General features: G+C 42.8%; 1 pseudogene; it reads left to right on the top strand.

Moving 5' to 3' along the window:
• The window catches only part of LOC137657251 (uncharacterized), a 143,310-nt pseudogene that overhangs the window by 92,682 nt on the left and 25,389 nt on the right, over positions 1-25,239 (top strand).

Here is a 25,239-nt window from a genome sequence, read left to right as displayed (position 1 = left end):
CTACTGAGATCCAACGAGATTTCAAGACGCCAACAGGAAAGAGTACTTGGCTCTCTCCAGTTCGTGACAGTAACAGACCCAGTGCTAAGAGCACAACTAAAGGATGCGTCAGGAATCTGGAGAAGATACGCTTTAAATGCTCGAAGAGATCAACATACACCGACACCGACCTTTCTGCGATCGCTTCTGAGGCCGTGGTCGAATGTCAAGAGCCTAGCAAGGACTATTCACATACAACCACCTCAACCGTCAATAGTCATCCACACGGATGCCTCACCAGAAGGATGGGGGGGCCATTCCCATCAAAGGAAAGTTTAAGGGACCTGGTCACACCAGATCAAGACCATTCACATAAACATTATGGAGGCCATGGCAGTCCTCCTGACGTTGAAGAAACTATCCCCTCACAGATCAGCCCACGTCAAGTTGGTCTTGGACAGCGAAGTGATAGTGAAATTTCTGAACCGACAAGGCTCGAGATCGCCTTACATCAATCACGTGATGTTGGCCATTTTTCGCTTGGCAAGAAAGAAAAGATGGTACTTATCAGCAGTTTACCTACAAGGGTTCCGCAATGTGACGGCGGACGCTCTATCCAGGTGAAAGCCGATAGAGTCAGAATGGTCCCTAGACGCAGACTCGTTATCCTTCATCTTGGAAAAAGTCCCAGAACTGCCGATCGACCTCTTCGCAACAAGCAACAATAAGAAACTACCTCGATACGTAGCCCCATACAAGGACCCTCGGGCAGAAGCGATGGACGCCATGTCCCTCGATTGGAACAGATGGAATAATATCTATCTGTTCCCAGCAACAAATCTCCTGCTGAAGGTCCTCAACAAGCTGAGATCCTTCAAGGGGACAGCAGCAGTGGTGGCCCCCAAATGGCCCAAGAGCAATTGGTTCCCTCTAGTGATAGAACTGAGGCTGAGGCTGTTTCCTCTACCGAACCCAGTTCCATCCCAACTGGTTCAGAAGTCGACTGTCTACGCTTCATTATTGAGAACCCAAAACCTACATCTCATGATTTTCCCGCCTTAGCAGTCAAGAAAAGGTTTGGGATCTCAAAAGACAACATCGACTTTATAGAAGAATACAAGTCAAGGTCAACCAGAAGACAATATGTATCGTCTTGGGAGAAGTGGGTCTCCTTTGTCAAAATAAACAAGCCGGCAGAAATCTCGATAGACTTCTGCCTGTCCTTCTTCATCCACCTTCATGAGTAAGGCCTGGCTTCCACCACCACTATAACTACGTGTAAGTCAGCTTTGACTAGACCTCTTCTATACACCTTCCAGGTGGACCTGTCGAACTAAATCTTCAATAAGATTTCAAAAGCATGCGCTAGACTTAAACCAGCAACCCCTCCGAAGCCCATATCATGGTCTTTGGACAAATTCTTGCACTACGCTTCAAACTTGAACAATGAAAATTTCTCCCTAAAGGATCTAACACAGAAAGTGATATTCTTGTTCGCTATAGCCTCAGGGGCTAGAGTTAGTGAAATAGTGGCCCTATCTAGAGACAAGGGCCATATTCAGTTCACAGAAGAGGGAGAACTGAATCTTTTTCCCGATCCTACCTTTCTCGCCAAAAACGAGCTACCCACCAAAAGGTGGGGTCCTTGGAGAATCTGCCCTCTGAAGGAAGATCTCTCTCTATGTCCAGTAGAGTGTCTTAAGGTCTATCTTCGAAGAACTTCAGACTTCAAGGAAGGACAGCTTTTCATCGGCGAAACCTCAGGATCAAACTTATCCCTAAAACAACTGAGGGCAAAACTCACCTACTTTATTCGCAGAGCGGATCCTGACAGTACACCCGCAGGTCACAATCCGAGAAAAATTGCTTCCTCGCTGAACTTCTTTCAGCATATGGACTTTGATAGACTCCACTCATATACCAGTTGGAAATCCTCTAGAGTCTTTTATAAACATTATGCGAAGCAAGTGCATGAAATAAAACACTTTGTGGTGGCGGCAGGTAGTGTTATAAAACCTGTCGTCCAGTGCTGCGATGAACAGTGAACTGTTTGGGACTTAACAATGTAAAGGGTGAACAGGTATTAGCACCCTTGAGTTTAATATCTTTTATTGAGGTCCTTGGACTGTTCTTTATAGGTGTAGAATCTAACCAATAACACCAGTGCTGTGTGAACATTCGTACAGTGTTAAAACATATACAACATCTAAGTGAAATCAATCTAATAATTTCACATTTTTTGAGTGGCAACTGTGACGTACTAATATATATTTCTTCCCTTACAGGTTATAAATATATATATACTTTGAAAATGTTGTTTATGTAAAAGATTCCATTTTTAATACATTCGTTGTATTTATTTTCGTTTATACAAATAAATACATAAAATGTATTTGCGTCTTATTCGCCCTACAAGTATTCGAATAAATTTTTCCAGAGTCTTTTATTTTCCTAAAATAAAAATACTTGAATATATTCCTATGGGAACAAACTGGTCATAGCTAAAATTCCACCTTGTTCCCACGAATACAACCTTGACGCTTCTATAGTCAATATTGTCATACCTAAGTTAGTTCCGAACTTAGTGGATATGATTAGTGGATATGACAAATAACGGTAAGGTCATATATTCATTTGGTCTGGGAGACCATGTAAGTATCTGATTCAAGGTAAAGGCACTTATACAAACCCACAAATATAGTATTTTCAAGTAATTCTCTGCTAAAATTCCATCAAGATGACATGGCTGAGCCAAAAAAATGGATTTTGAGCAAAGCGAAAAATCTATTTTTGGGTGATATGGCTCTATCGTCCTGATGGACCCTCCCTCCTTTCTAAAAAGGAGTATACATCTATGTAACAAAGTCCCTACCCGAAACTACTCTATCTGCGGCTATCCATGCTTAATTGCAACAAGGAATAGTACTGTACGCCGTAGTAGTACTGGGAGGGGATCCACCGGGTAACCTTGATAACGGCTCCCCTTCAAATTTGCCACTCTACCCCTCAAAGTGAAATCTCTATTCGGGGTGAAGATTGCTATGTGTCGTATCAAGAAACACTGTGGCGGGATGTTGCAACAACCCCCACACCCTTGATCGCACTAAACAGACAATTGTCTCCTCAACACATACTTTCCCCTTACTTTTATCATAAACTGGACTCTTAGACAAAAAGGACATAAAAACAAAACATGACCTTAACACTATATTCTTTAAAATTAAAATGCTTAACACAAAACCATTCACAAATAAAACAATCACACTTAAAACTAATAATAAACTTAACACTAAATATACAAATAAAGACGTAACACCATTCAAATAAAAAAAAAAAAAAAACTATCAAAACTTAACATTAACCATACACCACCAACACCAAAAATGAATATATGTGTATAGATAATATTACTGCACCAACACTCGTTCACAAAAAGCCGAACTGTCTTTACGGCACAGTGCACACTAACACAGTTCTGTGATCAACAGTCCACTGGGTGGCAATTTGCCATAACTGCCTCGGTGATTGGGGTGGTCGTTATAATCCTCATCATCATCATAAACATAATCATCAATCGAAATTTTAATAAACAGGCCAGGTCATCGACGGTTTTGCAGTTCAAAAAGAGCAGTCCAAACAAAATCGTAATAAAGGCCAGGTCATCAACAATACATCCACTTTCTAAAAAATTTAGTCTCTCTAAAGGAGTTAGTCTCACCAAGGAGGAATTACGGCCTGCAAAAATAAAAAAACACTTACGAACACTCCTAGCTAACTAAACTATCGCACTATAATCAAAGATAAATAATAAGCTGTTCCTATCATTCACAATCACGACAAGCAAAGATAAACAAAACTGTACTTACTGTTGAAATATATAATAACTTCCACGCTGGTAAAATCAATTAAATAAGATAAATCCAGCATTCACACACAACCGCCTCTAACAGCAGTCAAAATCAAAATAAGCATTCACCCAAGGCATTCACCACTGTCGTAACCTAACTAAAAACATAAACAAACAATCTCATTTGTACCAACAGTCTTTCTCACAACAAACAATCGATACACTAACTACCTCTCTCTCTCTCTCTCTCTCTCTCTCTCTCTCTCTCTCTCTCTCTCTCTCTCTCTCTCTCTCTCTCTCTCTCTCTCTCTCAGAGGATTTGGCAAACAAAAAAATAAATAAAATGAAAAAATTAATCCTCCGCAACACGTCCCCTGATATTATGCGATATCCTTAAGAATTATTTTCAGGATGCTCGCGCCAGGAGTTAGAATTCTGGAGACCTGTGGTCACTTCTCTGGGAGTATCACTGTAGCCAAATATCCCTTAGAAAGCTGCCTAAAGGAACCTTCCATTAGGACGACCTGGCCATATCACCCAAAAATAGATTTTTTGCTTTGCTCAAAATCTGTTTATTATTATCATTATTACTTGCTAAGCTACAACCCTAGTTGGTAAAGCAAACGCGAAAAATAGCCCAGGGAGGAGAGGACAGAAGGAAAAATTAAATATTTTAAGAACAGTAACAACATTAAAATAAATATTTCCTATATAAACTATAAAAACTTTAACAAAACAAGAAGAAGAGAAATTAAAGAGAATAGTGTGCCCGAGTGTACCCTCAAGCAAGAGAACCCAAGACAGTGGAAGACCATGGTACAGAGGCTATGGCACTACCAAAGACTAAAGAACAATGGTTTGATTTTGGAGTGTCCTTCTCCTAGAAGAGCTGCTTACCATAGCTAAAGAGTCTCTTCTACCTTTACCAAGAGGAAAGTGGCCACTGAACAATTACAGTTTAGTAGTTAACCCCTTAGGTGAAAAAGAATAGTTTGTTAATCTCAGTGTTGTCAGGTGTATGAGGACAGAGGAGAATCTGTAGAGTAGGCCAGACTATTCAGTGTACAGTATGTGTAGGCAAAGGGAAAGTGAACCGTAACTAGAGAGAAGGATCCAATGAAGTACTGTCTGGCCAATCAAAGGACCCCATAACTCTCTAGCAGAAGTATCTCAATGGGTGGCTGGTGCCTTGTCTAACCTAGTATTTTATTTTACTGTTGTAACTGTTCTTGAGATATTTAATTGTTCATTACTTCTCTCGTAGGTTATTTATTTCCTTATTTCCTTTCCTCTCTAGGCTATTTTCCCTGTTGGAGCTCTCAGGCTTAAAGCTTTCTGATTTTCCAACTGGGGTTGTAGCTTAGCAAGCCATAATGATAATAATAATATCCATAGCAAAATAACGCTTTGGTAGTTGAATAAGAAAGATATCTTCGTTCTCCTAATTGATAAGTTTTGCAGATGTAAATAAACACCCAGATAATCCTTGTCTTTAGCATTAGTAATGGTTCTCAACTTTTAACTTGTAACATGTCATCAGTTAGCCGACAAATTCAGCATAGAGGTGCTGCGATGAATCCAATAAGAGCCTGAACCCTTGGTTTTCCCGTATACATAAAGAGTCTATGCCTTGCACATTGATGCACCTGCCTTAGGGCAGAGAAGACAATAGATTTCCTTTATACATCCTGTCACTTTCTCCATTTTACCCTTTAAATAGAGCCACACTGTAGTTTAACTCCAAATTTTTTTTTAATAATATGGACGTCTGTATAATCATAAAAAAAATTAATTTGGTTTTGGAGCATAAAGTGTGTACTATACGTATTCTGATTGCCATAATGCTGATATCATGTGCTGATTGGTCTAGAGGGCTTTCAGAAATTATACGGCTACAGAGATGCAGGGCATTCTCATCTACAGTATATTAAAGCTGTGACTCTCCATTGTTATTAGTATTATTATTACAAGCTAAGCTATAACCCTAGTTGGAAGAGCAAGATGCTATAAACCTAAGGGCTCCAATAAGGAGCAAGACTGATAAAAGGTGTCCCACCTAGAGAAAGGATCACCCCTATGCTAATCGATGTACACTGGCTGCCGATTAAAGTGAGAATTGAATTTAGAACATGTACAATAACCCACCAAGTTATCAGAACCGGGCGTCCAAAATACTTAAGAGAATTGCTACATATTGCGCAGCCAATAGATCGTTTCGACACAGGAATAGTTAGAGATAGCTTTAAACTGTTGGAACCTAGATTTATGTCTACTTTGGGCTCCAGACCCTTTAAATATGCAGCCCCGAGACTATATAATAAGCTCCCATGAAATATTCGAATGATTGAAGATATTAAGGCTTTCAAGAGGAAACTGAAGACCTCCTTATTTCATGAGTCTTTTGACAGTGACGATTTAACAGTAAATGGACAATATGCGATATGAAATGTTAAATACTCTGAATGAACAAGGTAAAACGACAGTGGAGGTCCTGTAGAGAGTGGGGTTCCCCTGCTGTATGGGACCGGAGAAGCAGCCATCAAAGTAAAGTAAAGTAACAAGGAAAAATAGCCTAGTGAGGAAAGGAAACAAGGAAATAAACTACGAGAGAAGTAATAAACAATAAAGATATTTTAAGAACAGTAACAACATTAAATCCCATGTATTAGAACTACGAAAACTTTAAAAATACAAGAGGAAGAGAAATAAGATAAAACAGCATGCCTGAATATACCCTCAAGCATGAGAACTCTAATCCAGGAGAGTAGAAGGCCATGACACAGAGGCTATGACACTACCCAAGACTAGAGAACAATGGTTTCATTTTAAATATCCTTCTCATAGAAGAGCTTTTGCCATGGTTAGATACAGTATTTATATTATTTTTATTATTGAAAATATTAATGGAAAAGATAAGGCTTCATTTTATGTTAGATAAAGATATCCTATTCAGATTTGGTTTACCATAGATTACGAATAATTCCATAAAACGTTAATTGTGTTTGGGAGAAGAGTTTTGTTTTATTTATCAGTTTTTCTTATAGTCAGTCAACATTTATTTTATTCTTTCTTTTGTTAACTTAATGACATAGTTTTTACTTTAAAATTATATTGAATTTCAGGTGAGCGAGGACGAATCCAGAGAGATAGGAGAAGAGGTAGCCATTAAGGTGTTGCCGTGGACAGCAACTGCTGTTCGTTTTGTTACACATCATGATGTATTTTATGAGGGACTTGAAGCTGCCCTAGCTAAATTAAAATATGTGATCATGGAAATTGATAGTAAAGTTAGGTAAAGTAACTCGATTTCCTGTTATATTGGCATTTCGTAGACTATTAACTGATGAAGTTTTCTATATTCAAATAGATTTTGATTGCTCAAGGGGTAGACCTTTGAAATCTGCTCTCCAAAGTTGAAAGATTGAATTGGTAGTTCTCAGAGAGGCTGCAGACCTCAGGTTGTTTCCTGTTACTTAAATATATATGTATTCTTAGTGTTTTATTTTGTTTGACAATTTTATAATTGTTATATTTAGATTATATAGAATAGTATTTCCAAAGTCGCAGTTGTTATAGTAATGTAGTTATGTACAGTAGTTAATATGGCTGAATTTAATTGTAGTTTCTTAGTATTAAGTTTGTAATAAAATGTGAAACTGTTTTGTTTTTTATGGAAAATGAACATCTTTGTTATTTTTGTAATTTTTAAAGAAGTAGTAGCTGTAGTGAGAGAAAAATCTAATGCATGGCGAAGTAGTAGGGATTCAAGTACAGAAAATGTTTTTAGAAAATAGATTGAGACCTTTCTTTTACTTCACCCTAGTGTAAAGTTGACCTCATATGGTAGACTTAGAAAATCTTAACATGAACTTTGCCTAGATCTTCATTCTACCCTCTAAAGGGTTAGCACTGTCAGTGCACTTCATGCATTATGCTCCACACACCACAAAAGGGTCTTGGCAGCAACCATTCAACCCGTACCTGATCCAATTTTTTAGAATTTTACTTTATATCTATGAACCTCCCCATATGTTCATATTGCTTCTCTGTAAGCTTGGTTTTATATACACCTATTTTTTACAAGTAAAAATTTTCTTTCCATTAGACTTATGTCGCTAGTTAAAAGGTTAGACAATCTAGTGGTTAATGGCAACCATTGATGGCTTGTTCAAGCCACAGAACCTTTTTCTTTTCAGTTTCTAAGTCGACTTTAGATTGTCGACATTCCCTAATTCAAGATTGTTAAATTGTATACAAACCTTTCGCTATTTATAGGGGTATTACTTTTGGCAACGCTGAAAACTAGCCAAGACAATTTAAGTAAGGGATGACTACCCCCGTCCGCTAGTTAGCAGAAGGGGTTGGGGTAGACCGGCTACCCCGCTCACTCACACCCGTCGACTGAGTAACCACTTTTGCTTTTGGCTTGGTAGAGTGCAGACGTGCCGTCTCTCTCTCTCCCGTTAACTCATTAAACTGCCTTGACTTTATTTGCTTTTCCTTTCTCTTTTGTGTACGGTGTGTGTGTGTTTATTGTCCCGCTATGCGGGCATGTCCTGGTCGCGAGGGCCGCAGCTGCGGTACCTTCATGTCGTCTGTAGAGACGGACCCTCACCCCTTGTGCCCGGCTTGCCGGGGTCGTCAGTGTTCTCGGGACGACACCTGTTCCGAGTGTCGGGAGTGGCCTGTCTCCCAGTGGGAGAGGTTCGGGCATAAAAGGATAAAGAAGTCTGAGCGTGAATCTTTGCCTTCAGGGTCTTCCTCGAAATCTAAAAAATCGTGGGCTTCTGCTTCCTCTACGCCCAAATCTCTGTCTGAAGCTGCTTCTCTGCTGGGCCCTTCCAGGGTATGGCCAAGTAGCAGCGCAAGGCTTGTGACTGCAGGTCAGTCCTGTGAAATAGGCGAAGGTGTCGGCTCCCTAGTGAGTCGGCTCCTTCCCTTCCCCCAGGGAGCGCCTATTCCTTTACAGATCTTGTGTCCTTTTGGCCATTGCTGGGCGTCGATGACCCTCCCTCGAAGGAAGCTCTCTTCGAGCTCCTTCAAAGGGGAGCGGAGAGAAGGCGGTCATCTCCTTCCTCCACGGAGGTTGATCCTCCTAGTGTGGGTGCAGGCGTTTCTGCCTGTCAGTCAGGCTTAGAGTCTCCTATTGATGCCGAGGTGTTAGCTAAAACACCAGAGGCATGGCAGGGCTTTCTCTAAGGCAGGTTTCCCCTTCTGGGGAACATATCTCTCGTTCACGAGAGAATATCGCCTCTGAATCAACAGCGATCTCCTTTCGCTTATGGTGCTCCTCCAGGTGTGGAGCGAGAGCCTGTCTTAAGCGACGTTCTACTTCGGGGGAACTCTCCTCCCCTGCAGAGGATTTATCCTTAGATCTAGATCAGTCTCCCTCTCGGGCAGAGTCTGCTGAACGTTCCTCTCTGGAGGTTCCTAGGGTGGAAAGATTTGTAACCCCTCAACATCCTATATGTTCTCCTCCTCGTGCTGTGAGGAGGCGTCTTTTTGAACTTGCTGGTTTTCCTCATGTTGACCCTTTGGGGTCTCCTGACGATCGCCCATTTGGCTGGCGTGATCGTGAGCCTTTGGGCTCTCGTTATGTTGATCTTGCGGGTTTTCATGAGTGTAGGAGTCCTTCAGGCTCTCGTGACTCGGAAACTTTGAGTTTCAGTTATGCTGAACCTTCGGGATCTCATGCCATAAATCACGCTGACCCTTCGGGGTCTTGTGACAGAGGAACTTCGGTTCCTCGTTACGCTGACCCCTTGGGGTCTCGTAACTTCAGTTACGCTAATCCCTTGGGCTCTCATGACTTTAGTCACCCTGATACTTTGGTGTCTCGTGACAGGGAAACTTTGGTTTCTCGTTGCGCTGACCCTTCGGAGTCTAGCAACAAAGGTTATGTTAGGCCTTCGATCTCTTGTGCCTCTAGTCACGCTGACCCTTCAAGGGCTCGTGACAGAGGAACTTCGGTTTCTCGTTGCGCTGACCCTTCAGGGTCTCGCAACACAGTACAAGCTGAACCTTCGGGTTCTCGTGTCCCTCGTCATCAAGAGTCTTGCTCTTATGACAGAGACTTTTCGAACTCTCGTCCTGCGCTACCTTGAACCTCTGGGTTATCGTAGCAAGGAGTTCTCTCGTAAGTGAGCGACCTCTATGGGTTCACGCCGCAACCAGTGCTATGTTGAAGCACGCGAACAACTTAGTGCGCGTGAACAACTCTACGCGCGCCACCATCTCAGCGTGCGTGAACAACTCTACGCGCGCGACCATCTCAGCGCGCACAGCCCAACAGGAGCTAGTGATGAGGTTCCTAGCTGCGCGAGTTCTGACAGAGCGCGCGATCGTGGTTTGCGATCCTCTCTCTCTCTCTCTCTCTCTCTCTCTCTCTCTCTCTCTCTCTCTCTCTCTCTCTCTCTCTCTCTCTCTCTCTCTCTCTCTCTCTCTCTCTCTCTCTCTCGACTCTTGACGTTCTTGCATCTCAGTCAAGAGAGGGTTCTCGCGGTTTAACATTCTCGTGTAATCAAAACCGCCTCTCTTCGGTGGCTACATTGTCCTTGGACGAAGTACCATCTCCCCTTTTGGCGGCAGGGGTTAACCATCCTGCAAGGAGAGACACCCATCAGTCTCCAGTTTCATGGGCCTCCATCACCATAGAGACAGCAGTCGCCCAGATCCTATCCCTAAGGGTAGGCTTGTACCAATCTTGCCTGCCGGGAAGCCTCCCTCAGGCAGGAGGTTTGAAAAACCTGCCGAGGTTCCTAAACCCGTGAATCCGTGCCTTCCTAAGCACCTTCCCTTCAGTTCCTCGGGAGCCCCCTACCCCCCATGGCTTCATGCCTTATTCAATGTAATGCGTCAAGCCGTGACGGGGGTCATTCCCCGCTCCCAGTCCTTAGGAGGCACTTCTAGGATTCCTTTGTTGCCACCTCTCGTTCCGGGGACCTCTCCTCCCTCCGATCCTATGAAGAATTCGGAGGGTTCCGTGCTTGCGGGCCCGGCTGGCAAGGGGAAACTGTTATCCCTTCGCAAGAGACCACAGGAAGAGAGTAGGCAAGATCCCCAGGGTAGCCCCTTGCAGTTCAAGACGCCACAGACCAGACCCAAGTTAAAAAGGAAAAGGAGTCATCCTTCGCCTCCCAAGGAAGATAGAGTGACCTGCTACAGGGACTCCTTCCGTCTCTCGCCAGTCGAGATAGTGCTTAAGGAGGTACGACCTGCGACTGGGCGCGACTTGCTCCCTCTGGCAGCGGACTACCATCATGCCTGTAGACCAACGGAGCCCTCCGGGCCCTCGTTGACAGAGAATCACTTGCTTAGGACTGCAAATATTTGCAGATTCTTATTCTTCACACCTGTCAATGTTTCCTAACCCTTTTGATGAGTGAAGGCTGACTGTATATAAATTGCTTAAGGTAATTATTTATGGGGAATCTTGGTCTGGATTTTCTTAGTGTATTGTGTCATGGACAGCATTGGGATTTGAATAACCACTGTGCCCACTCATGGAAAAGTATGTTTCAGTGGTTGCTGACCAAAGTGAAAGTTCCAAATGGAAAAAGAATCTTGCTTTTTAGTTCAAAGGGAACTCCGGTGAAGACTATGTGGGGATGATGATGATAATGACATACCAGCATTGAACTCCAATATAGCACTTAACAAATTGTTTTGATAGTGATGAACTTCAAAGTCTCTTAACATCTTTAGTTTCTTTAGTGAAATATCAAAATGACAGTGAGTTTTCAGTTATAAGCAGTTTTTCTGAACTAACCTGTTCTATTTTAAACACTAACTCGTCTTCTTAAGTTTGCTCTAGTGGTTATAGTGTTACAGTAAGGAAGGGTTATGATGAGGCACAATGCATTAGCTTTAAGAATCTCTCATAGAGCCTCGAATTCTTTATTTACTTTAGACCCTTCAACTGCAAAATCCTCTCTTTCCCACAATCCTAGCCACTCCTTTTGACAACTAATACTGGAAGGTAGGAGACGGAGTTGGTAGCCTTGGATCCAAATATCCTTCCACTCACTAAAGTAAGCTCTCTAAAGCAACCTCATGTTTCCCATGTGGATGGTATGTTATATTGTATGATTTCTGTAGAGCTAATATATTTTATAAAGGTTTAGCAAAAGCGGATCAGTCACATGGTACCTTGTATGACACTGTGCTTCATTTACTTAAAGAAGCTCAGCCACTAACTCAACACAGGCTAAATACATGCGCTAGTACCTCAACTGCCTAGATTTAGTCATTTGAAAAACAAATGTGCAGCAGCTCCTAAGCAAAGGTGTAAAAAAAGGGAATACCAGTAAGTAATATCTTGGTTCATTTTTCTGAATAGGAAAATCGGGATGAAGAGAACACAGAGGAAGAAGCTGACTATGTAGAGGTTTTGCTTTTAAATTATTGCTGTGAAATATCCTAAGAAGTTGTTCAAGGTATTTTCTGAAGTCTCCTATTCTGTCTTCCGAGATGAACCTTCCAAGATGAGTACACCTCTATTCTCCCATTTTGTTAAGGATAGAATTTATAAAATATCTCAAATGTAAAGAAAGACTGGTAATTCTAGTTCTGATTTAGTGTTGAAACTTTCTGCGTGTATACAACATAGACATTTTGACGTACATTAGACTAATCAGTTACTAAATCTTGCTCTAGATTACAATTTAGTCTTTCTTGACCACCATCAATAGAACTAAGATTTTTTAAATTCAGGGTTTGCAAGTGCCCCCTGCACAAGGATGGAGGCATTTTCTTGGCTATAGCAGCTTTTGTATGTTATTTGTTGAGGAGAAGAATGCAAGTATGTGTCTCAATTATTGAGACAGTCTTTGAGTTGGAAACGTTGATTTATTTCTTCTGTTATTTTGGATCCTGTTTTTTATTTAAATAGTAATGGATAATTGATAAGTGGGTACCAGTACTTAATGGGACACTTTTAAGCCAATAGCTTCAACGACCTGAGAATTGTCACCAGGAAATTGCAATTGTATCAGTGGTAGAACATCAGGATTCCAATCTAGTTGATGTTCCGGAAGAGTTGCCAACCAGACCTGAAGATATCGTCGGAGAACACCAAGACAGTCCTTGCCTGTAAATTCCAGTAAGAGAAAGATGTTCCCTCTTTTATCTCGTTAGGAAGAAACTTCTTTCTGAACAGCCGGTACTAGCTGTTGTTAAAGGAGGTTATTGGTTTCTCTTGACACTAATCCTCTCTTGTCAAAGAACCTGTCCCATTTTCAAGTTCTTAAAAAAAAAAAAAAAAGTCATTTAAGAGTTCTTGAGACCTGCTCCATGGTTTTACAACAGATTACTGTTAGGCTCCAAAGCCTCAGGGGTTAGAGACCAGATCTAGTGTCCCAACCCTCAGCAAGTACAAAGTTTTCCATGGAACTCCCTCAACAGTTCTTGGGGCGATAAAAGAAAAAGAAGAAGATTGTATGTTTTCAATAGACCTTTCAGTGGCATTTTTCCACATCCTATTCACCTCAATTATAAAAATACCTTCTTTTCTCCGAGTCAAAGGTTTACCAATTCAATTACCTATATTTTAATTTCAGACTTGTTCCTCAAGAGCTTTCTAAGATTGTTGCCCCCATTTCAAAATTGTTAAGGATTTTGGCACTAAGAGTTTTATTCCTAGAAGTTGGCTATTTTTGAGCAATTAGTTGGAAAGGATTTTGGTTCAGAAAGTGTAGTTACTGAAGTTAATGGAATGGTTGGGGACTTTGTTAATTCAATAAGTTCTTACTGGTTCCAACTCAGAAGATTCTATATTTGAGCAGTACTGTTTCTAGTTTTTCCCGTTTTGAGAAAGTGATTCGGTTGTTTCTCATATTATTGAATAAGTTCAGGAGATTGAAGTTTATATCAGTATGAAAGTGGATGAGACTTCTAGGAACCATGACCTACTTAGAGTAATTAATTCCAATGAAACGCTTAAAGAATTATCAAAATCTAATGATAGCCTCGAAGGTTAAAGTTCATATTATTAGAAGTGCAGCTGCATCCCCTAACTTTTGCAGAAATTTTTCTTATGAAAGGGATCTGGTATTGGCTCAAATATGCGCCAAGTCGAATTTTGCTAAGCATTATTTTAAAGAATACTGGTTTGCTTATCAAGATTGCTGGGCTTTAGGCTCTATAGTGGCTGCTGGCAATGTGGTCTAATAAATTTTTTGGATTTAGTTGTTTTATATTTTTCTTGATTTAAAGAATTATAATTTTAGTTACATAATGTCAGGATAATAGAAATAAGGAATTGGGAAAAATCCAGAATCATTTACAGCATTTTGATATGGTCTGTTACCAGTCTTTCTTTTATTGGTGTCCATCTATTATAGTATAGGAGCCAGCAATATGAACATCAGGGGAGGTTCATAAAAAGAAACAAAACTTAATTTATAAAATTTCTATTTTTATACTCTCCTGATGTTAATATATTGTACATGCCCACCTTCCTCCTCACTAATATCTGGTATGAAGAGGATTGGGAATACATTAGTTTTGAATTTGTGACTAAAAAGACAAAGGATCTGGCTTGAACAAGCTATCAGTGGTTGCTGTTAACTGTTAGATTGTTTCATTACTATATGCATCTCTATTGAAAGGAAATAAAGGGTGAAATATTTTATTTGTAGGGATAAATGTCAATAAAACCAAACTTCCAGAGAGAAGCAATATAAACATCAGGCTATTATAGAAATCATATTTTTCATTAAAGTTTTGTTTATTTCCATTCCTGCTTCCTTTCATCTTCCTATCCAATTTGTTTTAACCTTGACTTCATTGTGTAACTATGGTGTTTTTTTCCAATTATACCTTGTAATTGGATGGGCTTCGTGGCATAATACTGGTGCAAATTCCATAAAATAGAATAATTCAGTTAGGTCTTTCACAACAAAAGAAATTCATTTTTTTTTTCAACAAAATAGGTGATATTTTGTATAAAAGGAACTACAATACTTAATACTAAAATAAAACTTATTTTTGGTAGATGGTTCAACCACACCCTTTACCTAGAATACTTGGCTCCCATAAAGCTGACTTGCAATGAAGCATATTACAAGATTTGATATTGAAGTAATTTTGATAGTGAAGCAAATGATAATTATTGGAAGATGGGTAGACCATCAATGTTTCATTGTTGCAGAGTTATTCTTGCATAGAATATTGCTCTTTGAAGAATCCTGTTGAGTGCTGGTGTTCATATATTGAATAAATTTCCCAATTTGGTGATAGAATACACTACTATGTTTGGTATTCAGTCATCATCATCTCCTACATCTATTGACGCAAAGGGCCTCGGTTAGATTTTGCCAGTTTTCTGTATCTTTTGCTTTTAAATCAATACTTCTCCATTCATTGTCTCCTTACTTCATAGTCCTAAGCCATGTAGGCCTGGGTCTTCCAACTCTTCTAGTGCCTTGTTGAGCCCACTTAAATGTTTGATGAACTAATCTCTCTTGAGGAGAGCTAAGAGCAGCCCAAACCATCACCATATATCCCTCACCATGATCTCATCCACACATGGCACTCGAGTAATCTCTTATACAGTAGTTTCATTTCTAATGCTGTCCTTCCATTTAACTCCCAATATTCTTCTGAGGGCTTTGTTCTCAGATCTACAAAATCTGTTGGATATTGTTGCATTGTTATACCACGACTCATATCTATATAATAACACCGAGCTCACTAAACTGATATATAGTCTGATTTTTATATGTAATTTCAGGCGATTGATTTCCAAATTTTACTTAACCTAGCCATTGTCTGATTTGCTTTTTTCAATATTTCATTAAACTCCTATACTAAAGACCCTGTATTAGAGATCATAGTTCCTAAACATTTAAATGCTTCTACCTCAATCCTTTCTCCTAATGATGTTTCATCTTCTGTTGCATATTCCGTTCTCATCATCTGTCTTTCTTCTACAGTAATGTAATACTGATATCTATTAGCATTTTACTTTGCTTTTCATTGCAGTATGTGTGTCTTTTGGGTTTAAATCAATTAATTTTCTGTGCATTGCAGAGTATTTAGTTATAATTTAGAGCTAAGGGGTTGTGGTAGCCTATTTGAAATGTCCCTGCCTGGTGTTCTCCTAGACGGGCGATCGAGTCCCATTCAGACTCTGTAGTATCTTTCAAGTGTCTGCAACCTCACCATCCTTTGGACATGAGGGTGAGGGGTCTGGGGGAGCATATAGGGTTACCTGCTGAGTCATCTGCAGCCATTGCCTGGCCTTCCCATGTAGTACTCTACTGTTTATACCATTGATGTTATTACAGTACATTCTTTTGAAGATCCCAGTGGTTGAAAATGCCCATTGCTTGACTGTTTCAACTTAATTTTGTAAATTTATTCATTCACCTACCCAAGATCCTCTTCAGATCTGTCCTTTAAACATTGAAATTCAGCAGCCCACTTCTTAATCGTTAGATATGAAGGGTTCATTCATATCCTTTTTATGAAGATACTTCATAAAAGGTTGGATTACTACATTTTTTTCATTTTGAGCTTAGCGTGCATTTAACAACACAGTTCTAATATCAACAAATTATTGCTTCCTATTTACAGTATATTTCTATTATTAATTGAGGTTTACTGTTGAGTCGCACAAAAATAGTGAGTTTTGGAAATGTTCAGAATAATTTAGATAACCATATAAATGAGAGAGAAGCTTCGTTCATTTGGAAAGGGTTGAAGGCAAAGTCATTGAGAAGAAAATTGGCTTTAACCCTTGTCGTTTTGAGAAGGAAAACAACAGAGGAAAGACCTTGAATATGATCAGTAGTTGAAACAATTGGTTAAGTTTGATCTACAGCTAAGAAGGACTAGATTGAGGAAGAGAATTTGCAACATCAGCATAAATTCAAAATTTTATAGAGATAATCGCATTGAGAACTACGTAATCTCTCCAAAATATTTTTGAAATTTCCTTAATGTTCTATATGTTGACTGAAGTCAGTATAATTTGTTAAAGCGTAAACTGAGAAACAAGGAGAAAAATTGTTTGGTTTGAATGTATAAACTCCATGTTGTGGAGTTTGGTGATAGAATACACTCCTATGTTTGGTATTCAGTCATCATCATCTCCTACGTCTATTGACGCAAAGGGCCTCGGTTAGATTTTGCCAGTTGTCTGTATCTTTTTCTTTTAAATCAATACTTCTCCATTTGTTGTATCCTTTGTGCTTCATAGTCCTCAGCTATGTAGGCCTGGGTCTTCCAACTCTTCTAGTGCCTTGTTGAGCCCTCTTAAATGTTTGATGAACTAATCTCTCTTGAGATAATGCATTCAGAACTACGTAATATCTCCAAAATATTTTTGAAATCTCCTTAATGTTTTATATGTTGACTGAAGTCAGTATAATTTGTTAAAGCGTAAACTGAGAAACCAGGAGAAAAATTGTTTGGTTTGAATGTATAAACTCCATGTTGTGGTAATGTCATTTAGGTGAAGGTAGGAAAAAAAAAAGTTGAGGATGAACATACAGTACTGTACAGTAAATCAGTTTGTTGCTTTGAATGACAAATGTTGACAGAAATGTGAAGGATAGCTGAAATATTGAATGTTGAATGATCAAAAGAACTATTTATAGCAATGCAGTAGAGTGGGTGTCAATGAGAAATGCGAAGAGAGTAGGTCATTGGAAATAGGTTTACAAACTGTACTCAAGCCTATTGAATATAAAACATATTGCATCTAGCTTCGCTTTACCGTCACTGTTAGTTCAATTTCATTTCCAGATATCAGAAACTCCTTGCAGTACAGTATTTCAGAGAACAGACACATTTCTTTCCTCACCTCATTCCATCTCTGCAAGAATATTGAAACGTCGCAAGATTTGTTCACAGCCTTGTCCAAGACCACTTTTATTATCATTATTATTATTATTCTTTAGAAGTAGACCCTCTTTTAAGTATGTTTCATTAAAGATAATCACTGCCTTAGTAGCATTAATTTTGTAGTTGAGCTTTACTACTGCTCATATTTTCTTCTTTTGTCAGTACTGCATTCTGCTAGTAACCGTGCTGTTAGTCATCAGTAGGGGAGAGGAAAATGTATTGAAAAAATCTATAATTTTACTAAAGTAAACTTGTCAAGATTGGTATAGTTAAAGTATGGCTGCTATGCATTACGAGAGGGCGCTGAATGTCTCTTCCCATCGTCAGACAAAATCTGGCTAAGGGGTGTTGAGCAGGCTCCTTATATATATACCGTGGTTGGCTCATAGCATCAGCTGCTGGTTGCTGATTGCTCATGGGCAGAGTACGTATTTGGCCTGTGATGGAGTTGCTCTCCCATTGGTTGTGGCAATCACTAGGAGAGGCTCTGTCACAGTCAGGCTGGTATTCTTCTCACAGTCATCGGGGTAGGATGGAGTCAGGGTATTGGTAGGCCCAATTAGGGCTTCCAAAGCAATGCGCTGATTGGCCAACATGCTGCCTGGGCCAGGTTTGGAGTCAGGCGGAGCTGTTCAGCTGCTCAGAGTTCTGGTCTGGGGAGTCCAGGACTGCATGCTGAATGCCGGAGCACTCATGTGGAGAGCCTCAGTAGTAGGCAAGTAGCCAGGCCGTTCATCATTGTCGCCATCATCGTTGATAGGAGGCTGATTGAAGGTGTTCCTTCGGCTGGAGGGTAGGAGGAACATCTGGGTCGTGTTCAGGTTGGGTCTCTTGTTGGATGAGCAAGAGACAAAAAATTTGTGAAGCAGACTTGATACCAGATTTTATGTCTAATTCTACCTACTTATTCTTCATGGGTGACAGGTGTAGGGTCGTCCTCTTTTTCTTCAGAGGTTGTTACACAAGGACCAACAGGTATTACAGTACTACAGGTAATTGGAGGACCAGCGTGCGGTGCAGAAGGAGGATTATCGCTTCTTTTCATAGGCAAAGAAGAGATGTCATTCATTATGGGGCTAGTTTGAGGCTACATGTCTTCATTCACTTCATTAAGCTTATGAAGGAAAAGCTTTTTCCCATCTGTACTGTACTAGGAGTAGAGGGAAAAGGCATCTCAAAGGGCAAGTTGCTACAGGTACAAAACTTTTCTTTGTCCAGCGGATGGACTTGCTTGCAATTGAATAATAATTTGCCAGTTGGTTGAAGAGGTCCATTCCCCCATATAATTGATATACTACCTCACTATCGTTGCCCTCTTCATGGTCATTTCTTCATAAGAAAACTTGTCCCCCTAGTATTTCAACTTGCTTCTCTGTACAAACTCCTCGGTGCTGGCATCATATGCATTGGTAATCAGGCTGACTAGCCAGATATCCTGCCAGACATGACAAAAGTATTGTCTCCCCTCCTGATTACCATCTCTCCACAATGCAAGGACTAAGTTTTTGCCATGGCCTTCAGGGAAGTCAGTGCACCTCTCACAATGCAGAGAGTGCCACTACAATGATTTTCAAATAGCTCTAGCATGAGGGTGACATGATTGTAAAATTTGTTCATAAAGACATAGTAACCTTCAACTTAATGCTGATCCATTACCCTGAAAATGATGTTACTTAGGGACTAAGAAACACTACGGTATATGATGAGGTACATTACATAACCAGATTGGGCCTCACAAAGAAAGTAGAAAGTTACGCTGTGCTTTGTTAGGTTTATCAGGTTATATACCTCTCCAACATTCCTTAGCCTCGTAGTGATAGATGTTTTGGGATATAGAGACTCACATTTCTCACATATTTACTGCATAATGGGCCGAATGAAAATCAACTTAAGGATATTATCCTTTTGGTGTGGTTCGCTTGTTAAACATGTGGACTTCTTTATTGAACTAAGGGGCAAGACGACAATCCGGTTCCACATGAAAATACCTAAATATTTCTCAATGTGTATTACATTACAACTACTCTAGGCATATACCAACAACTTTTGCATCTACCTCGTGTATTTGGCATAATCGTTCAACAAGCTATTACTATTTCTAGCTAAACTACAACCCTAGTTGGAGAAGCAGGATGCTATCAGCTCAAGGGCTCCAACAAGGAAAAATAGCTCAGTGAGGCAAGGAAACAAGGGAATAAATAACCTAAAATACTGTAAAACTAATAAACAATTGAAATAAAATATTTTAAGAACAATAATAAAGTTAGAATAGTTCTTTCATGTATCATCATCATCATCTCCTACGCCTATTGATGCAAATAGCCTTGGTTAGATTTTGCCAGTTGTTTCTGTCTTGAGCTTTTAATTGAATGCTTCTCCATTCATCATCTCCTACTTTGTACTTCATAGTCCTCAGCCATGTAGGCCTGGGTCTTCCAAATCTTCTAGGGCCTTTTGGAGGCCAACTGAACATTTGGTGAACTAATCTCTCTTGGGGAGTGCGAAGAGCATACCCAAACCATTTCCATCTACCCCTCACCACGATCTCATCAACATATGGCACTCAAGTAATCTCTCTTATAGTTTAATTTCTAATCCTGCCCTGCCATCTAACTCCCAATATCCTTCTGAAGGTTTTTTTTTTTCTCAAATCTACTAAATCTATTGGAGATTGTTTCATTGTCATACCATGACTCTTGTCCATAGAGTAACACCGAGCTCACTAAACTGATATGTAAGTCTGATTTTTATATGTAATTTCAGGCAATTTGATTTCCAAATTTTACTTAACCTAGCCATTGTCTGGTTTCCTTTTTTTCAATCTGTCACTAAACTCTTAATTCTAAAAACCCTGTATTGGAGATCATAGTTCCTAAATATTTAAATGATTCTACCTCATTAATCCTTTCTCCTTCCAATGATATTTCATCTTCCATTGCATAATTCATTCTCATCATCTCTGTCTTTCTTCTATTTATCTTGAGCCTAACCTCATGTGATATTTCAATTTCATGCATTCTGGTAAGCAAGCATTGCAAATCCTGTGGTGTTCTGCTAACAAGGACAGCATCATCAGCATACTCGAGGTCTGCTAAATTCCTATCACCAATCGAGTTCAATCCTTCGCCACCATCTCTGATTTTTCTACGCATTACAAAATCCATGAGGAGGGTAAAAAACATAGGTGACAACACAGAAGAAGTCGTCGAAACGTTCGCTCAGGAAATCTAGCATCTCTTCGCCGTTACCGTCACCCAGTGGACGGTCCGACGGGGCTTCTGTCTCGACTTCCCCTACCCAGAGTAGGGGACGAGGTAAGTCCGTTGCGGGGAAAGAGCCGAGGGCCCTTCCCCAGGAGTCTAATGTGTGTTAAGTGGGGGTTGCTGGGTCTTCTCAGGCTAGTGGGGGGCCTGGTAGTGCTGTGTCTGGGGGTTCTGGAGACTCTGCCCTTGTGCTTGGGGGGCACGTTTCCTCCGATGACCCCTTGTGGTGTAGTAATGTTGTGCCTGTTTCTTCGCCCGCTTCGTGGGCCTGTGTTTCAGGTTCTTCAGCGGCTGGTGACGCCCAGGGTAAGTTGGACTCCACGGTAAGTGAGCCCTTCGGGTGGAGGCTCCCTAAAATGCCAGGTAGGTCCCCAATGCAGATGGAAGAGGGGCTGGATACCTGGTTTCCTAGTGTAGTGCGCCAAACCTCTTTTCCAGCTCCTCTGACGGCGGTTCCAGAGACCTTCCTACAACCTTCGACCTCTGGTACGCAGCAGGTCGCGAAGCCCTCCGTAGCCCCTGCTTCTGCCCGTCGTTCTGGTGGTACAGTTTCGTTGGGCTCTTCAGATGGTGGGGTTTCATTCTCTTCAGAGGAGGAAACGAGGAGGAGACATCGGCGACGGAGGGAGCGGTCCAGGAGCATGCGTTCCCGCTCAAGATCCCGTTGGAGGTTCAGTAGAAAACGGTCCCGCTCTCCACGGAGGAAGTACAGGAGAGTAGGTCCCCCGATGGTGATTGGGTCTTCGTTCCCCGTAAGTCTGAGTTGCAGCGTTCCCCGGACCGGCAGTCCAGGGATTTCTCGCCACGAAGCCCATCCTCCAGACGCAGATATGACCCTTGCAGGGAGAAATGCGAGAAGGCCGCTTCAGGCAGGCATAAGTCCGCGAAGCTTCCGGTTCACCCCGCCCAGCGGGGGGAACCGTGCTTCCGTACGGGCAGCCTGGCCGAATCAGCACAGCTGGTTCGGCCCTCGGACTTAAAGGAACGGTTCCCTCAGTTGGGTCAGCCCACGGGATCCGCGTCCTCATCCCCCAGAGAGAATTCACTAACGGTAGTACTCGCCGGCACGGCGATGCCAGTTCTGACCCTCGAACCTGGTGCGGAGGTTCCCGCCGGGGAAGACCGGTACCACCGCAGGAGAGTGCCTGTTGTTCCACAACCGAAGCGCCCGGTGGGAGTGCCCGGTGACCCGGCTCCTCGGGATCAGGCGGAAGGTACTGATGACGGTAGAGAAGGTTCCCTGACCGAGGACTCGGCCTATCGGAAGGTTATAGGCCTGATTCGAAGGCATCATCGGATTGAGGAACCGGTCCCAACCAATGAGGACTACTGGAGGTCCAGCCTGACCCGCTTGATGCAGGCACCCGTCCAACAGAAAACCTCCCTGACCCTGCCTGTGGCCCGAGATCTCGTCCTGGGACGGGCTCATGTTGATAGAGTTGTGGCAGGCAATGCCGAAGCTCCCAAAACGCAGAGCTCCTCGAAGTTGCTCCAAGGGCTCAAGACACAGAGTAGGTTCTATGTGCCAGAGGGACAACGACCGGGAGCCTGCAAGGTGGAGCCTGCCCTCGACGTTCTGGGACAAGGTGCCCCGGAGGACAGAGCCTCTTCAGCCCCGATTTGCTTTTCACAGTCAGAGGCTGCGATGATGGAGGAGATGTCGAAAGACTTGGTGCACGTCTCCTCTTGGTTGGACTGGTGGGCTTCCACACTGGTAGGTGTTCAAGCCACATATGACTTAACGGACCCGGAGCAGCAAAACCTCCTGAGGGAACTTATCATCTCCGGGGGCAAGACCCTGAAGTTCCTTACGTATCAGTCCCTTGCCTTGTCAGCGAATTGGGTTCTTCGCAAAAGGGACACTATTCTGGCGAAGCTTTCCCGGAAGGTCCTAGACAGAGAGGCGAGGGCCATGAGGAGCCTTCCTGTGTGGGGTAACTCCTTGTTCCCCTTGAAAGAGCTAGAAGAGATTATGGAGAAGGTGGCTAAACGAAAGGAAGTGAACACTCCCAGGCCTCAACCGGTAAGGAGTTCCCCCTACAAGAGATCAGCATCAGACGGGCCCTCTACTTCTCAGGCCCCGCCTAACCTGACGAGGAGAGAAGCCCCTTCTTCCTCGTGGGCTTCAGCACCACAGCCCCCCCGTAGAGGAGCTCCAGCAGCGTCTGCCTCGGTTAGAACAGGGTATTCTGCCTCCAGGAGAGACCGTTCAGGCCGCTCCTCCAGGAGGAGGTAGAGTGGGAGGCCCCCTACTCCTGCCCAAGCCTCAGGTTGGGGGAAGCCTCAGACTACATTGGCAAGCATGGAAGGCTCATGGAGCAGAGCCCTGGACAGTATCCGTACTGAAGGAGGGGTACAGGCTACCGTTCTCAACGGAACCCCCGCCTTTAATTCCGGCCAGCCTGTCGGAGTGGCTGGCACCCAAGGACCCGTTGAAGAGGGCGGCCCTTCAAGAAGAGGTGTCCACGATGTTGGGGAAGGGCGCCATGGAGGAGGTCCTGCACCCAGGACCAGGTTCCTACAGCCGACTGTTCCTGGTAGAAAAGGCGACGGGGGGGTGGAGACCGGTGATAGACCTGTCAGCTCTCAGCAAGTTTGTGCGAAAGACAGATTTCAAAATGGACACTCCGAAGTCGGTCTTGCTGTCCTTGAGGGAGAAAGACTACAAGATGACCATAGACCTCAAGGACGCATACTTCCAAATCCCGGTCCACCCCTCAAGCCGGAAGTTTCTCCGGGTGAAATGAGGTACCCAGATCCTGCAATTCAAGACCCTCTGCTTCGGGTTGTCGACAGCTCCCCAGGTATTCACGAGAGTCTTCACGACAGTCTCGGTGTGGGCTCACGAGCGAGGCATTCACCTCATCCGGTACCTGGACGACTGGTTGCTTCTTTCCTCCTCAGAGGACGTTTTGAAGGAGCAGGGTATAAAACTTCTCCAGTTTTGCAAGGGTCTGGGTATCATGATCAACCCAGAAAAATCGAACCTATCTCCCTCCACCAGAATGACCTATTTGGGGATGACACTGGATTCCCTACTAGTGAAAGCTTTTCCGTCAGAGGAGCGAGTAAGCAATCTAATGAAGATCCTTCTCCCTTTTCTGTCGGGGCAACCCAGGAGGGTGAAGGACTGGCAAAGGCTAATAGGTCATCTGGTGTCATTGGAGAAACTGGTTCCCCAGGGGAGACTCAGACTCAGGGCCGTCCAATGGAACCTGAAGAACTTCTGGAACCAACTGGACTCGCCCCAGAAATTAATTCCAGTCCTGCCAAACACAATACCCTCCCTGGAATGGTGGCATTGCCGGTCGAAATCGCTCAAGGGGATGCCTTTCGCGACCGAGCCTCCCGAGATGCTTCTATTCACAGACGCCTCCAACCAGGGATGGGGGGCCCATCTCCTCAAAGGGACGGCGAGAGGAACCTGGATGGACGGGGAGAAAGGCCTACACATCAATGTCCTAGAGTTGAAGGCAGTCCAGAAAGCTTGCCTGCACTTCATCGATCTACTAAGGGGAAACACTGTGGCGTTGATGTGCGACAACGCCACAGTGGTAGCGTACATAAAGAAGCAAGGAGGCCTAAAATCAAGAGAGTTGTGCGATCTCGCCCTAGAGATCCTGGATTGGGCGGAGGCGAACCAGATAGTGTTATTGGCAAGGTTCATCCCCGGGAAAAAGAACGTCTTAGCTGACGGTCTCAGCGGGATGGGTCAGATAGTAGGAACAGAGTGGTCCCTCCTCCCAGAAGTAGCCAGGCTCATCATTCAACGGTGGGGTTCCCCGGTGATGGACCTCTTTGCAACCAAGCTGAACGCACAACTCCCCGTGTATTGTTCTCCTGTCCCAGACCCAAAGGCAGCCTTGGAGGATGCCTTTCAGCACAAGTGGGACAACCTGGACATGTACGATTTTCCCCCCTTCACGTTGATCAGGCAAGTGCTCAACAGAGTAAGGGCTGCCCGGAATTTAAGGATGACTTTGGTAGCGCCCTGGTGGCCGGAGAGGAAGTGGTTCGCAGACCTAAAAGACCTGACAAGCCATCCTCCGTGGCCACTCCCCGACAGGCCAGATCTTCTACAACAGCCACACTTTCTCAGGTTCCACGACAACCCACAGTCTCTACGCCTTCACACCTGGAGACTATCGAGCGCCTCCTGAGGAAGGAAGGATATTCGTCAGGAACGGCTAAGAGGATGTCGCGATACCTGAGAAGGTCGTCGGCAGCGGTCTACCAAGCAAAATGGGCCTCTTTCACGAAGTGGTGCACTTCGAAGAGCATCAAACCCCTCAAAGCCTCAGT

This window comes from Palaemon carinicauda, chromosome 18, assembly GCF_036898095.1.
Source record: "Palaemon carinicauda isolate YSFRI2023 chromosome 18, ASM3689809v2, whole genome shotgun sequence".
In the NCBI taxonomy this organism is placed as follows: domain Eukaryota; kingdom Metazoa; phylum Arthropoda; class Malacostraca; order Decapoda; family Palaemonidae; genus Palaemon; species Palaemon carinicauda.
The sequence above is the reverse complement of the archived record's forward strand: the minus strand, read 5'-3'. Positions and strand labels throughout refer to the sequence as shown.